The sequence below is a fragment of the Pan paniscus genome, chromosome 5 (assembly GCF_029289425.2).
Source record: "Pan paniscus chromosome 5, NHGRI_mPanPan1-v2.0_pri, whole genome shotgun sequence".
Classification (NCBI taxonomy): Eukaryota; Metazoa; Chordata; class Mammalia; order Primates; family Hominidae; genus Pan; species Pan paniscus.
Genome location: NC_073254.2, coordinates 68,964,322 through 68,977,011, shown reverse-complemented (window position 1 = coordinate 68,977,011; position 12,690 = coordinate 68,964,322). Strand labels below are relative to the sequence as shown.

Below are 12,690 nucleotides of genomic sequence, written 5' to 3'. Positions count from 1 at the left end.
TCAGGATATGCAGTTGGGTCAATAGATGATGGGCCTGTTTTCTGTGGATAAATGTTATACCATCTGGGTCCCTTGGAAGGCTTCTGCTCATTCACTGTTTGGAACTCTGGCCAGTCAAGATTGGCTCAGGAGTATGGTTGAAGAGGACAGGATCTGAATTACAGGGCTGTTTCAGTTACAAAGCTGCTGAATCCAAGATCTGTAGGTCTGCCTCTGTGGGCATAAATGGGTGTTTATCCTATCCCATACTTGGGTGCATAGGGCTACTTGGACAATATCTGAGCAAGGCTTTTGTGGGGTCATAGGACTGCTTAAAGATTTGCAGTCAGTCTGAGGTCAAGAGGCCTCCCTTTAGGGGCATGAATGGTCATGTCTTTTGCAGGTCCCTGGGTAGCAGGACTGCTCTCAGACCATAGATGAATGGTACAGTTGAGTTACAGGGTCATTTTAGGATCATTTGTGAGACTAAGGCTCTAAGGCCTACTCTGGAAAAACCAGATGGTCATACCACAGATTTTATCAATTCATCTATTGAAGGATACCTGAGTTCACTACAATTTTTTGCAATTATAAAGTTGACATAAAATTTCATGTGTAGGTTTTAGTGTGGGTATAACTTTTTAGGTTGGCTGGAGAATATCCCAAATAAATGAAAATGTTTCCATGTAAAATTTTATACAGAGAGGTTAATAGAAACTTTATTCTTAATAGCCAAAATCTAGGTACTAGATAGTACCATGCAATGGGTAAATGGCTAAACAAAGGAAAGTAAATTCATACCATGGACTACTACTCAGCAAAAAAAAAAAAAAAAAAAAAAAAAAAAAACTATTGATAATGCAACATCTTAGATAAACCTCAATGAAATTATGCTGAGTGAAAAAAGTCAATCATAAAAGGAAACTTGTAAGGTTCCCCAATTCTTCCTACTTTCTGTGTCCTGACTAAAAATTCCCAGAGTACCTTGACCGCTTTGTGACCTAGACAGTGGCAGGTATTTTCCAGCAAGCTTGACCCCAAACCAAGGCCTTGAACATTCTCAAACACTGATAAAGGTATCTAGGTTGTTGCCCCAAACACTGAAAGATATTGGCTTTGTCCCTGAGCCAAATTCCTTAAACCCTCATAAAAATTCCATACCCGGCCTTCTTGATGCAAACATATCTAGGTATGTAGCCATTTACCCATTGAATGGTAGTATCAAGTATCTAGATAGTATCTACATCGAATATCCCTTTTCTTTTGCTCTCTATCATGTGGATTGCTGTAGCACTCTAAGTTCTCCTAATAAATGCTTTGGACTGATTACTCTGGTGTTTAGTGCTTCTTTCTTTGGAGTCTCAAACAGCCACATCACAGGACAGTTCAAAGTATTCTTTTGTGGAAACATTTCTCCCACCACTTTTGGGGTGATTCCAGCTGCATTTCAGTGGAACAAAATGGAGACACCACACGATGCCATTTGTTCAACATTCATTAAACATCATAATTATAGAGATGGAGAATAGATTAATGGTTTCCAGGGATTATGAATTTGAGGGGTGGGGGAAATGTGTGGTAATAAAGTGGTAGTATGAGGGAGAATTTTTATGAAGTACAATTACTAGTCTTGATTGTAGTGGTGGTTATATAATGAAATTACACTGAGCTACACCCCTCCACACACGCATAAGCAAGCATATGTATAACTAGTAAAATCTGAATAAATTCTGTGGTGTAACAAATTCATTTTTCTGATTTTGATGGTGTACTATAATTGTACTAAATGTTAACATTAGGGAAGTCTGGTGAAGGGTGTTGGGATCCCCTTGTATGTTTCTTTATACCTTTGTGAAAATCTGTGTAATTATTTCAAAATAAGATGTTTAAGAAATAAGTAGGCTGAGCACAGTGGCTCACACCTGTTTTCCCAGCACTTTGGGAGGCCGAGGAGGGCGGATCACGAGGTCAGGAGATCAAGACCATCCTGGCCAACATGGTGAAACTCGTCTCTACTAAAAATACAAAAACTAGCTGTGTGGCGCCTGTAAACTCAGCTGGGTGTGGTGGCACCTATAATCTCAGCTACTTGGGAGGCTGAGGCAGGAGAATCGCTTGAACCCAGGAGGTGGAGATTGCAGTGAGCCAAGATCGTGGCACTGCACTCCAGCCTGGTGACAGAGCAAGACTGTCTCAAAAAAAAAAAAAAAAAAAAAAAAAAGAAAAGAAAAGAAAAGAAAAAAAAGTTACTGAATTATAAATCCCCCCACATGTCCTACAAAATCAACAAGGAGCATTAATAGTCACTTACATTTACAATTCCATTAGGAGAAAATATAATATTACAAATTTCCATTTCCATTTGAAATTTGTTATACCAGAAACTCAAAAGCAGCAGAGCCAGCTTAGGAGCCCATTCCAAAGCAAAAATTTAGAAGGAAACTACACAATAAAGATGAGAATGCAGCAAAGATCTAGCAGTGGTGAGCTAAAGTCACACTCAGAGAGTTCCACAGTGATTGGGGAAAACACTGAGTCATTGTGAATCAGAATTGTCTGCTAGGAAATCAAAGGATAGGAGCTTGCATATGCAAGAGTAGAGAAACAGTCTTGGAAAGGCATCACCTCTGAGGAGAGAGGGAAGTTATAAAGTGGAGGCATCATGGAAATGAGAAAGAAAAAAATCAAATGGCAGAAATTAAGGATCCTAACGAAACAGAAGAGTGTCATGGTATTAAAACACTGTCTCTCAAATCAAAGGTGCTATCTTTTACTGTACCTATAAAAACATCATTTTCTAGAAAAAGAAAATGTAGTAAGCCACACAAATAGCTCACACCTTTTCCACCCCATGCAGAAATGCCAGTTATTTCTGGTCCATAAAAAATAAAACTTTTTGAAAATAAGCATAAAACCACAGGAAAATCTATAAAATGTTCCTATTAAAACTATTGAAACATTGAGAAAACTTTTCAGCTGATTAAAATAATCTCTGCAAAAGCAACCATTAGGGCAAAGGTAGACTATAAAACAAAATATTGACATGATGAAATGTCATTAAAGAATTTTTACTAAAAAAATACCTAGAGTAAGAAGTTCACATGCTAAGAGTAGGAATGGACAGAAAATACAGATATAAGATATAAAAATAAATTTGAAGAAAAAGAAAAAGTAAAAGTCTAAAAATCTAAATATTAATATTAGAAGCATTTTATGAAAAAAATAGGGATAAAGAATTCCAAAGTGTTACTACAGAGGATATTTAAGCATTAAACAAGAAGGCTGCATAAAATGGCTAGACATGAAGCTAAATTAGGACTCAGTCTATGGAGAAAGCATTTTAGCTTGGACTGACTATAGTCATAGGGGTATGTATGCCCTAAACAGTCTGTGACCTTGCGGGAGGTAGAGATAGCAACTGTGGGACTTTGCATTGGAATACAATGCTGCTGTGGCACAGCAGAAAGCAACACTGGAAAAAACTCAGGTGGAACCTAGGGAAGGAGTATTCCGACCTGCTCTAGCCAGAGGGGAATCACCCATCCTAGCAGTCAGAACTTGAATTTGGGCAAGCCTCACCACAATGGGCAAAAGTACTCTGGGGTCTTAAATAAATCTGAAAGACAATCTAGGCCATAAGGATTGCAAATTCTAGGCAAGACCAAGTGTTGTGCTGGGCTTGGGGCCACTGGACTTGGGGAGGGCACACATGCCTAGTGAGACATGAGCCAAGGAAGCTAAGGGACTGCTTGCATGACTTGCTCCCAACCCCAGGCACTGCAGCTCCAAAAGAGACTTCTTCCTTCTGCTTGAGAAAAGAAGGAAGAGTAAATAGGATTTTTCCTTGAAAATTGGATACTAGCTCAACCACAGTAGGGTAGGGAAGGAGGGAGAGTCATGAGGCCCCTATTTCAGGCCCTAGCTCCTGGATGACATTTCTGGACAGACCTTAGGACAGCAGAGAACCTGTTTCCTTAAAGGGAAGGACCAAGTCCTAGCTAAATGACGAGTTAATGGGTGCAGCACACCAACATGGCACACGTATACATATGTAACAAACCTGCACGTTGTGCACATGTACCCTAAAACTTAAAGTATAATAATAATAAAATTTTAAAAAAAGAAAGATTTATCACCTGCTGACTAAAGAGCCCTTAGGCTCTAAATATTCTGCAGGAGTAAGCCGGTAGTACATACTGTGGGCCTTGGATGAAACTCTGAGTCACGCTGGCTTCAGGTATGACCCAGCACAGTCCCAGCTGTGACAGCTACAGAGAAAGTCCCCTTCTGCTTGAGAAAAGCAGAGAGAAGAATAAAGGAGACTTTGTTCTGCAGCAGAGGTACCAGCTTTGTCACAGTGGGGAAGAGCACCAAGCAGGCCCCTGAGGTCCCTGATTCTTCCCTTGGCTCTTACAGCGTTTCTGGGACTACCTTGGGCCAGAGAGAAGCCCGCTATCCTGAAAAGTGAGTCCCAGGCATGGCAGCATTTACACAAGTTGACTGAAGAGATCTTGAGCCCTAAGTGAACATCAGTGGTACCCTGGCAGTACTCCCCATGGGCCTGTAGTGGTGGCAGACGTGGGGAGAGACTCCTCTGCCTGGGGAAAAGGAAGGGAAGAGTGGGAAGGACTTTGTCTCGTGGCTTGGGTGCCATCTCAGCCACAGTAAAATAGATCACCAGGTAGATTGATATGGTTTCTGATTCCTTGTCCTGTTTCCTGGACAGCACTGGACTCACCTGGGACCAGGGGAACTTGCCACCCTGAAGAGGAAAACACAAGCCTAGCTGGCTTCACTCCCTGCTGATTATAGAGCCCTAGGGCCTTGAGTAAACATAAGTGCTAGCCAGGTAGTAGTTACAGTGGGCCTTGGGCAAAACCCAGTGCTGTGCTAGCTTCAGGTCTGACCCAGTGTAGTTCCAGTATTGGTGGCCACAAGGGTGCTTGTGTCACCCTTCCCCCAGCTCCAGGCAGCTCTGCATGGACAGAGAGACTCCATTGTTTGAGCAAAAGTAAGGGAAGAAAACAAGAATCTCTGCCTGGTAATCCAGAGAATTCTTCCAGATCTTATCTAAGACCACCAAGGCAGTACCTCTGTGAGTCTGCAAGAACCATAGCATTATTGGGCTTGGGGTACCCTCTAATTCAGATACAGCTACAGTAACCAAAGCATAGATGGAAACACTTAAGTCTCTTCAAATACCTGAAAAGTCTTCCCAAGAAGTGCAAGTACAAACAAACCTAGACTATGAAGACTATAATAAATACCTCACTCTTCAATGCTCAGACACCAATGAACATCCACAAGCATCAAGAGTATCCTGGAAAACATGACCTCACCTAAGGCACCAGGGACAAATAGAGAGACAGACATGTGACCTTTCAAACAGAGAATTCAAAATAGTTGTTTAGAGGAAACAAAGAAATTCAAGATAACACACAGAAGAAATTCAGGATATTATCAGGTAAATTTAGCAAAGAAATTGAAATAATTAAGCAGAATCCTGTAGAAATTCTGGAGCTGAAAATATAACTGACATACTAAAAATACATTAGAGTCTCTTAGTAGCAGAACTGATCAAGCAGAAGAATTAGTGAGCCTGAAGACAAGCTATCTGAAAACACACAGTCAGAGGTGACAAAAGAAAAAAGAAAAAAGAATGTGGCACATCTAAGGTCTAGAAAATAGCCCCCAAAAGGCAAATCTAAGAGTTATTGACCTTAAAGAAGAGGCAGAGAGAGAGAGAGAGCACTAGGGGTAGAAAGTTTATTCAAAGGAATAATAGAGAACTTCTCAAACCTAGATAAAGATATCAATACTCAAATACAAGATTATAGAACCCCAAGCATATTTAACCCAAAGACCACTACCTCAAGCCATTTAATAATCAAACCCCCAAAAGTCAAGGATAAAGGATTCTAAAAGTAGCAAAGGAAAGGAACAAATTACAAACAATAAAGCTCCAATATGTCTGGCAGCAGACTTTTCAGTGGAAACCTTATAGACCAGGAGAGAGTAGGATGACATATTTAAATTGCTGACGGAAAAAACAAACAAAAAAACTTCTACCCGAGAATAGTATATCCAGTGACAATACACTTAAAACATGAAGAATAGACAAAGAACGTTATTACATAATGATAAAGGAATCAATTTAGCAAGAGGACATAATGATTTAAAATATATGCACCCAACATGAAGCACCAAGATATATAAAGTAAATATTATTAGAGCTAGAGAGATAGACTAATACAATAATAGCTGGAGACTTCAACACCCCACTATCAGCAGTGGACAGGTTACTTAAGAAAGAAAAATTAACAAGGAAGCATTGGACTTAATCTGCACCATGGAACAAATAGACCTAATATATATTTACAGGACTTTTTATCCAACACCTGCAGAATAAACATTTTTCTCCCCAGCACATGAATATCCTCAAGGATAGACTACATGTTAAGCCACAAAACAAGACTTAAACACTCAAAATGTTGAAATTATATCAAACCTTATCTGATGACAAGGGAATAAAACAATAAATCAATAATGAGAAATTTTTGGAAACTGTACAAACATAAAAATTAAATATTATACTTCTGAATGACCAGTGGCTCAATGAAAAAATCAAGAAAGAAATTGAAAAATATTTTGAAACAAATGATTATGGAAACACAACATACCAAAACCTATGGGGTACAGCAAAAGCAGTACTGAGAGGGAAGTTTATAGCTAAAAGTGCCTACATCAGAAAAGATACACTTCACATAAACCTAACAAGGCATCTTAAAGAACTAGGAAAGCAAGAGCAAACTAAATCCAAATTTAGAAGAATAGACATAATAAAGATTAGAGCATAAATTTGAATGAACAAGACAATACAAAAGACTAATGAAACAAAAAGATGCTTTTGAAAAGATAGATTTGACAAACCTTTAGACAAAGAATAAAATAAAATTGACAAACGTTTAGACAGACTCAAATAACATCAAAAATTTAAAAGGAGACATTACAACGAATAACTCAAAAATTTGAGGCTACTATGAGCAACTCTATGCCAATAAGTTGGAAAACCTAGAAGTGGATAAATTTTTGGACACATACCACTACCAACATTGAATCATGAAGAAATCAAAAACCTTAACAGATGAATAACAAGTAATGAGATCAAAGCTGTAAGAAATAGTTTCCAAAGAAAAGCCTGGGACCCAATGGCTTCACTGCTGAATTTTGCCAAACATTAAAAAAAACTAATACAATCCCACTCAAACTGTCCCAAAATATAGAGAAGGGAGTACTTCCAAACTCATTCTACAGGGCCAGTATTATCCTGATACCAAAACCAAAGATAAATCAAAGAAAAGAAAACTACAGGCCATTATTTCTGATGAATATTAATGTAAAAACCTTATAAAATACTAGCAAACCAAATTCAACAACACATAAAAAGATCATTCGTCATCATCTTTGGGATTTATCACAAGGATACAAGGATAGTTCAACATATGCAAATCAATGTGATACATTATATCAACAGAATGAAGGACAAAAGCCATAGAATCATTTCAATTGATGCTAAAAAATAATGAATTTTAACATCCCTTCTTGATAAATACCCTAAGAAATGGCTATACAAGAAGCATACCTCAACATAATAAAAGCCATGTATGACAGATCCACAGCTAGTATCATAATGAATAGAAAAAAAAAAAGAAACACTGAAAACCTTTCCTTAAATATCTGGAACATGACAAAGTTGCCCACTATCACTACAGTTATCCCACATAGCACTGAAAGTTCTAGCTAGAACAAACAGACAAGAGAAATAAAAGACATTTCCAAATTGGAAAGGAAGAAGTCAAATTATCCTTGTTTGCAAATGATATGGTCTCATATTTGGAAAAAAAAACCTAAAGATTTCACAAAAAGCTATTAGAACTGATAAATTCAGTATAATTGCAGTATTCAAAATCAACATAGAAAAATCAGGAGCATTTTTATATGCCAAAAGCAAATAATCTGAAAAAGAAATTTAAAAAGTAACCCAATTTACAATAGGCACAAAGCAAGTTAAATACCTGGAAATTAACCGAAGACGTGAAAGATCCAATAAAAACTATAAAATATTGATGCAAGAAACTGATGAGGACACAGTAAAATGGGAAGGTATTTCATGTTCATGGATTGGAGTAATCAATATTGTCAAAATTTCTGTACTACCCAAAGCAGTCTACAGATTCAATTCAATCCTTGTCAAAATACCAATGGCGTTCTTCACAGAAATAGAAAAAAAAAATCCTAAAATATATATGGAATTACAGAAGACCCAGAATAGTCATAGCTGTCTTGAACAAAAAGAACAAAACTGGAGGAATCACATTATCTGACTTCAAATAATACTACACAGCTATAGTAACCAAAAGAACATGGCACTGGCAAAAAAAAAAAAAAAAAAAAAAACAGGAACATAGACCAGTAGAACAGAATAGAGAGCCCAGAAACAAATCTATACATATACAGTGAACTTATTTTTGACAAAGGTGCCAGGAACATACAGTTGGGGAAGGAGAGTTTCTTCAATAAATGGTGCTGGGAAAACCGGATATCCATATGCAGAAGAATAAAACTAGTTCCCTATCTCTTGCCATAAACAAAAATCCAACTAGAGGTCGTTATGTTAAGTGATAAAAGCCTGTCACAAAAAGACAAACTTTGTATGTTCTGACTTATTTGTGAGAGGTAAAATTAGAACCATTGAACTCAGGGAGATAATGCATAGAATAATGGTTACCAGAGGCTGGGAAGTATAGTGGGGCAAGGGAAGTGGGGATAGCAAGTGGGTACCAAAAAATAGAATGAATAAGATCCAGTATTTGATAGCACAACATGGTAACTATAATTGACAATTTAATCTTACATTTAAAATAGCCAAAAGAGTGTAATTGGATCTTTTGTAATATGAAGTATAAATGCTTTGGGTGATAGATATCTAATTTACCCTGATGTGATTATTACACATTGCATGCTTCCATCAAAATATACCCCATACCTACTATGCGCCCACAACAATTTAAAAGTTTTTTTTAATTATCAGAAATTTTAATTTGTACCAGGTACCATGCTAGATATGAAGATAAGACAAAGTCCTTGTCCTCAAAAAATGTACATTCTGGTGGGCAATATAGACTTGTAAATTGTCAACTGCAATATGGTACACAAAATGTTATGATGATTATGAATGGGTAGCCATATGAACTCACTGAAGAAATAGTTAACGTATACTTTGGATGTAGAAATAGGGTTATATAAAATTTCATGCGAGCTCTGACAGATTATAGCAAACTTTTGAGGAAAAAGAAGTTGTTAAAAGGATGCTCTAGGCATTCTGATGCATGGTTAATGAGTTCAAATTGGGGACCAGATGAAGACGAAGGGTAAAGACTAGCAAGAGAGATCCATGAGGGCATTTGGCTTTTATCCTAGAGAAGGTATAGAGCCCATTAACATTTTTTAAGCATGGGAGTAATTTAGTGGTCTAATTAACATAGAAGTATTACTCTTACAGCAATATAGATGATTAATTTGAGGAAGACTGGGAGAAGGAATACCACTGAGAATTGTTTCAATAATCCATATTACAAATGAAAAAGGCTTAGGTTAGTGAGATGAAATATTAATACATTTCATAGAAAAATGTCAAGTGAAACTAAACAAATAAGCACAACTGAAGCCCTACAAATACTAGTACATAGTCAGCAAAGAAAATGAAGGGTCTAGTGTGGGGAGGACAACACAAAGGTCATAGGAATACTTTGAGATAGCTGTCCATAGAAGCTAAGAGGGAGAAATATTTGAAGACAAAGGTCATAGTAAACTCTTTTAAATACTGCAGAAAAATAAAACCAGATATGTTATAAAAGTAACCATTGGATTTTGCAGTGAGGTTTCTGTTGACCTGAGTTGGAGTTTTGGTGCTGTAATGTTAACATTGTGGTACATTGAAAAATACATGCCGAAATAGTTTCCTGCTACCTGAGCCAACAGAGGGGCACCCGCAGCAGCAGCCAGACACCAAGGCTGTGCTGAACAGGAAGGTCCTCCGCACTGGTACCCTTTATATCGCTGAGAGCCACCTGTCTTGGTTAGATAGCTCTGGATTAGGATTCTCACTGGAATACACCACCATTAGTTTACTTGTATTATCCAGGGACCAAAGTGACTGTCTAGGAGAACATTTGTATGTTATGGTGAATGACAAATTTGAAGAATCCAAAGAATCTGTTGCTGATGAAGAAGAGGAAGACAGTGATGATGTTGAACTTATTACTGAATTTATATTTGTACCTAGTGATAAATCAGCATTGGAGGCAATGTTCACTGCAATGTGTGAATGCCAAGCCTTGCATCCAGATCCTGAAGATGAGGATGAGGATGACTACGATGGAGAAGAATATGATGTGGAAGCACATGAACGAGGACAAGGGGACATCCCTAAATCTTACACCTATGAAGGATTATCCCATCAACAGCAGAAGGCCAAGCCACATTGGAGAGATTAGAAGAAATGCTTTCTCATCTGTGAGCAGCCAGTATAATATGGCTGGGGTCAGGACAGAAGATTCAATAAGATTATGAAGATGGGATGGAGGTAGATACCACACCAACAGTTGCTGGACAGTTTGAGGATACAGATGTTGATCACTGAAAATAATTTACGCAGGTTTAAGATTCTGCTCCTATTGTGGTGAGCAGAGATCGTGCCATTGCACTCCAACCTGGGCAACAAGAACGAAACTCCATCTCAAAAAAAAAAAAAAGAAAAATCTGCTCCTAACTATAGGAGAGAACTTGGTGCCTTTTCCACTCTGGAGCAAAGTTGATGAAAGTCTTTTTCCTTTTCCAAAACCCAACCTGAACCACTTCTTTCTTCAGACAGATTATACTGAGATAATAAGTTGTCACCAGCAGAAGACAGATACTATGACTTTTATTAACTTGATGAATTAACTTAACCAAGAGGGTATTTGTAGTTTATTATTTACCCCAAAACTTTATGTGTCTGAGTACCCTCTGAGTAGGCCTATAATTCCTGCCTTCATTGTATGCATCTTCTGTAAGCTAGCAGACCTATGTGGTGAAAATGCACAGGAGCTTGGAGGTATAGGTAGACTGGGTGGGAAAGAGAGGGCTCTTTCATCATGTTTTACCAGCCTGCTCTGTTATAACCTCTTAGGTTATATCTTTTAATTTCCAACCTTCTAGATTAGTTTCTGTAACAGAACAAGTGAGTCTGGGATGAAGTCCTCAAAGTACTTCAAATGGTAATTGTTTTGTTTTTGTAATAGCTTAATAAACCTAAGTTTTCTATATTTAAAAAAGAAAAATGAATGCCAAACTCATATACAAGATAATAATAACAAAACTCTTTTGAGAACCTTGACAGATGGGGAAATTATGGGAAACTTGAAAGGCTGCAAGTGATCAAGAAGTACCATGAGTTTATGGTAAAAAAATAAGATGTTTGGGACATCGATTTAGATAAAACTTGGAATAAGTTTATAACTCTTCTATGTCCCCTCTAATACAAATAAAGGAACAGGGTAAGGGCCAATGAATAAGTTGCAAGCAGGAAACAAAAAGTTTAGGGTTTTACTCCTATATGATAGCTTTTATTTTCTCAGTGATATAAATTATGATATAGCCATCTAGTTAAAGAAATATTATACAGCCATTAAAATAATGTTTCTGAATGGTCTAAATAATGTATACCCTGGGTACAACACTGTTTACTTCAAGGTAAATGAGATTGAATAAATCATTTTCTGCTTTTCACTTTTACATACTTCAAAATGTTCTTCATTGAATCTATATATTTTTATTATCATAAATGAATATTGTGGCAGGATAAGCTATCTTCATCCCATTATAGACCAGAAAAAGACAAAAGAATGAGTGTTTTTAACGTAATATAAAGTTGGGAAGAAGAAAACATAACTCTTTACCATAATATCAAGAAGCTATCGAAATACTGACAGAGATTAACTCTAGGGTATAAGATGCTTTAATTTTTTAAATAAAAATATTTAGATTCCTCATGAAAGAAAGGCAAGCTGCCATCCAGGGTCAAGCTGACGTTGTTGACCTTCATTTTTCCTGCTCTCTAGACTGTTACCACCCTCACTCCTACCTGCATCCTACACAAGGGTCAAAAAAATCATGGCTGTGCCAGAGGCCTCAAGGTTTTTATTTCTAAAGAGAATAAGGGAAAGTTGACAGTCAGGGAATTGGGACACAGGTTTGGGGATATTTGTGGAGGAAGCAAGGAAAAAAATGGAAGGAATCAAAGGTCTCAGCATTGGGGAAAGGGAACAGATGTTTTCATTGGAGGTGGGGAAATGCTCTCTGCCATTTTCGAGGAATATCTTCAAGAGATGGCTGAATGGCCTTGTTTTTGATGACTTAGCTGGACATAATATATTATAACTAGAGTTCTACCCAACATCCCATTTGACTTTGGTTAAAGAGGAAGTGGGGAGGCAGATTTTGCCTGTATTTGTGTTTTAGAGCTGTCACAACGAAATACCAAAAACTTGGTGACCTAACACAACATAAGTTTATTCTGAGTTACAGAGGCAGAAGTAAAAAAGAAAGAAAATCAAAATGTGGGACATGGTTGTCCTCCTTCTCAAGGGAAAAATTCTTCCCTGCCTCTTT

General features: G+C 37.4%; 1 pseudogene; it reads left to right on the top strand.

The window, feature by feature from the left end:
* The first annotated feature begins 9,291 nt into the window (after positions 1–9,291).
* Positions 9,292–11,317, top strand: LOC100973029 (methylosome subunit pICln-like; annotated as a pseudogene).
* Positions 11,318–12,690: the final 1,373 nt, after the last annotated feature.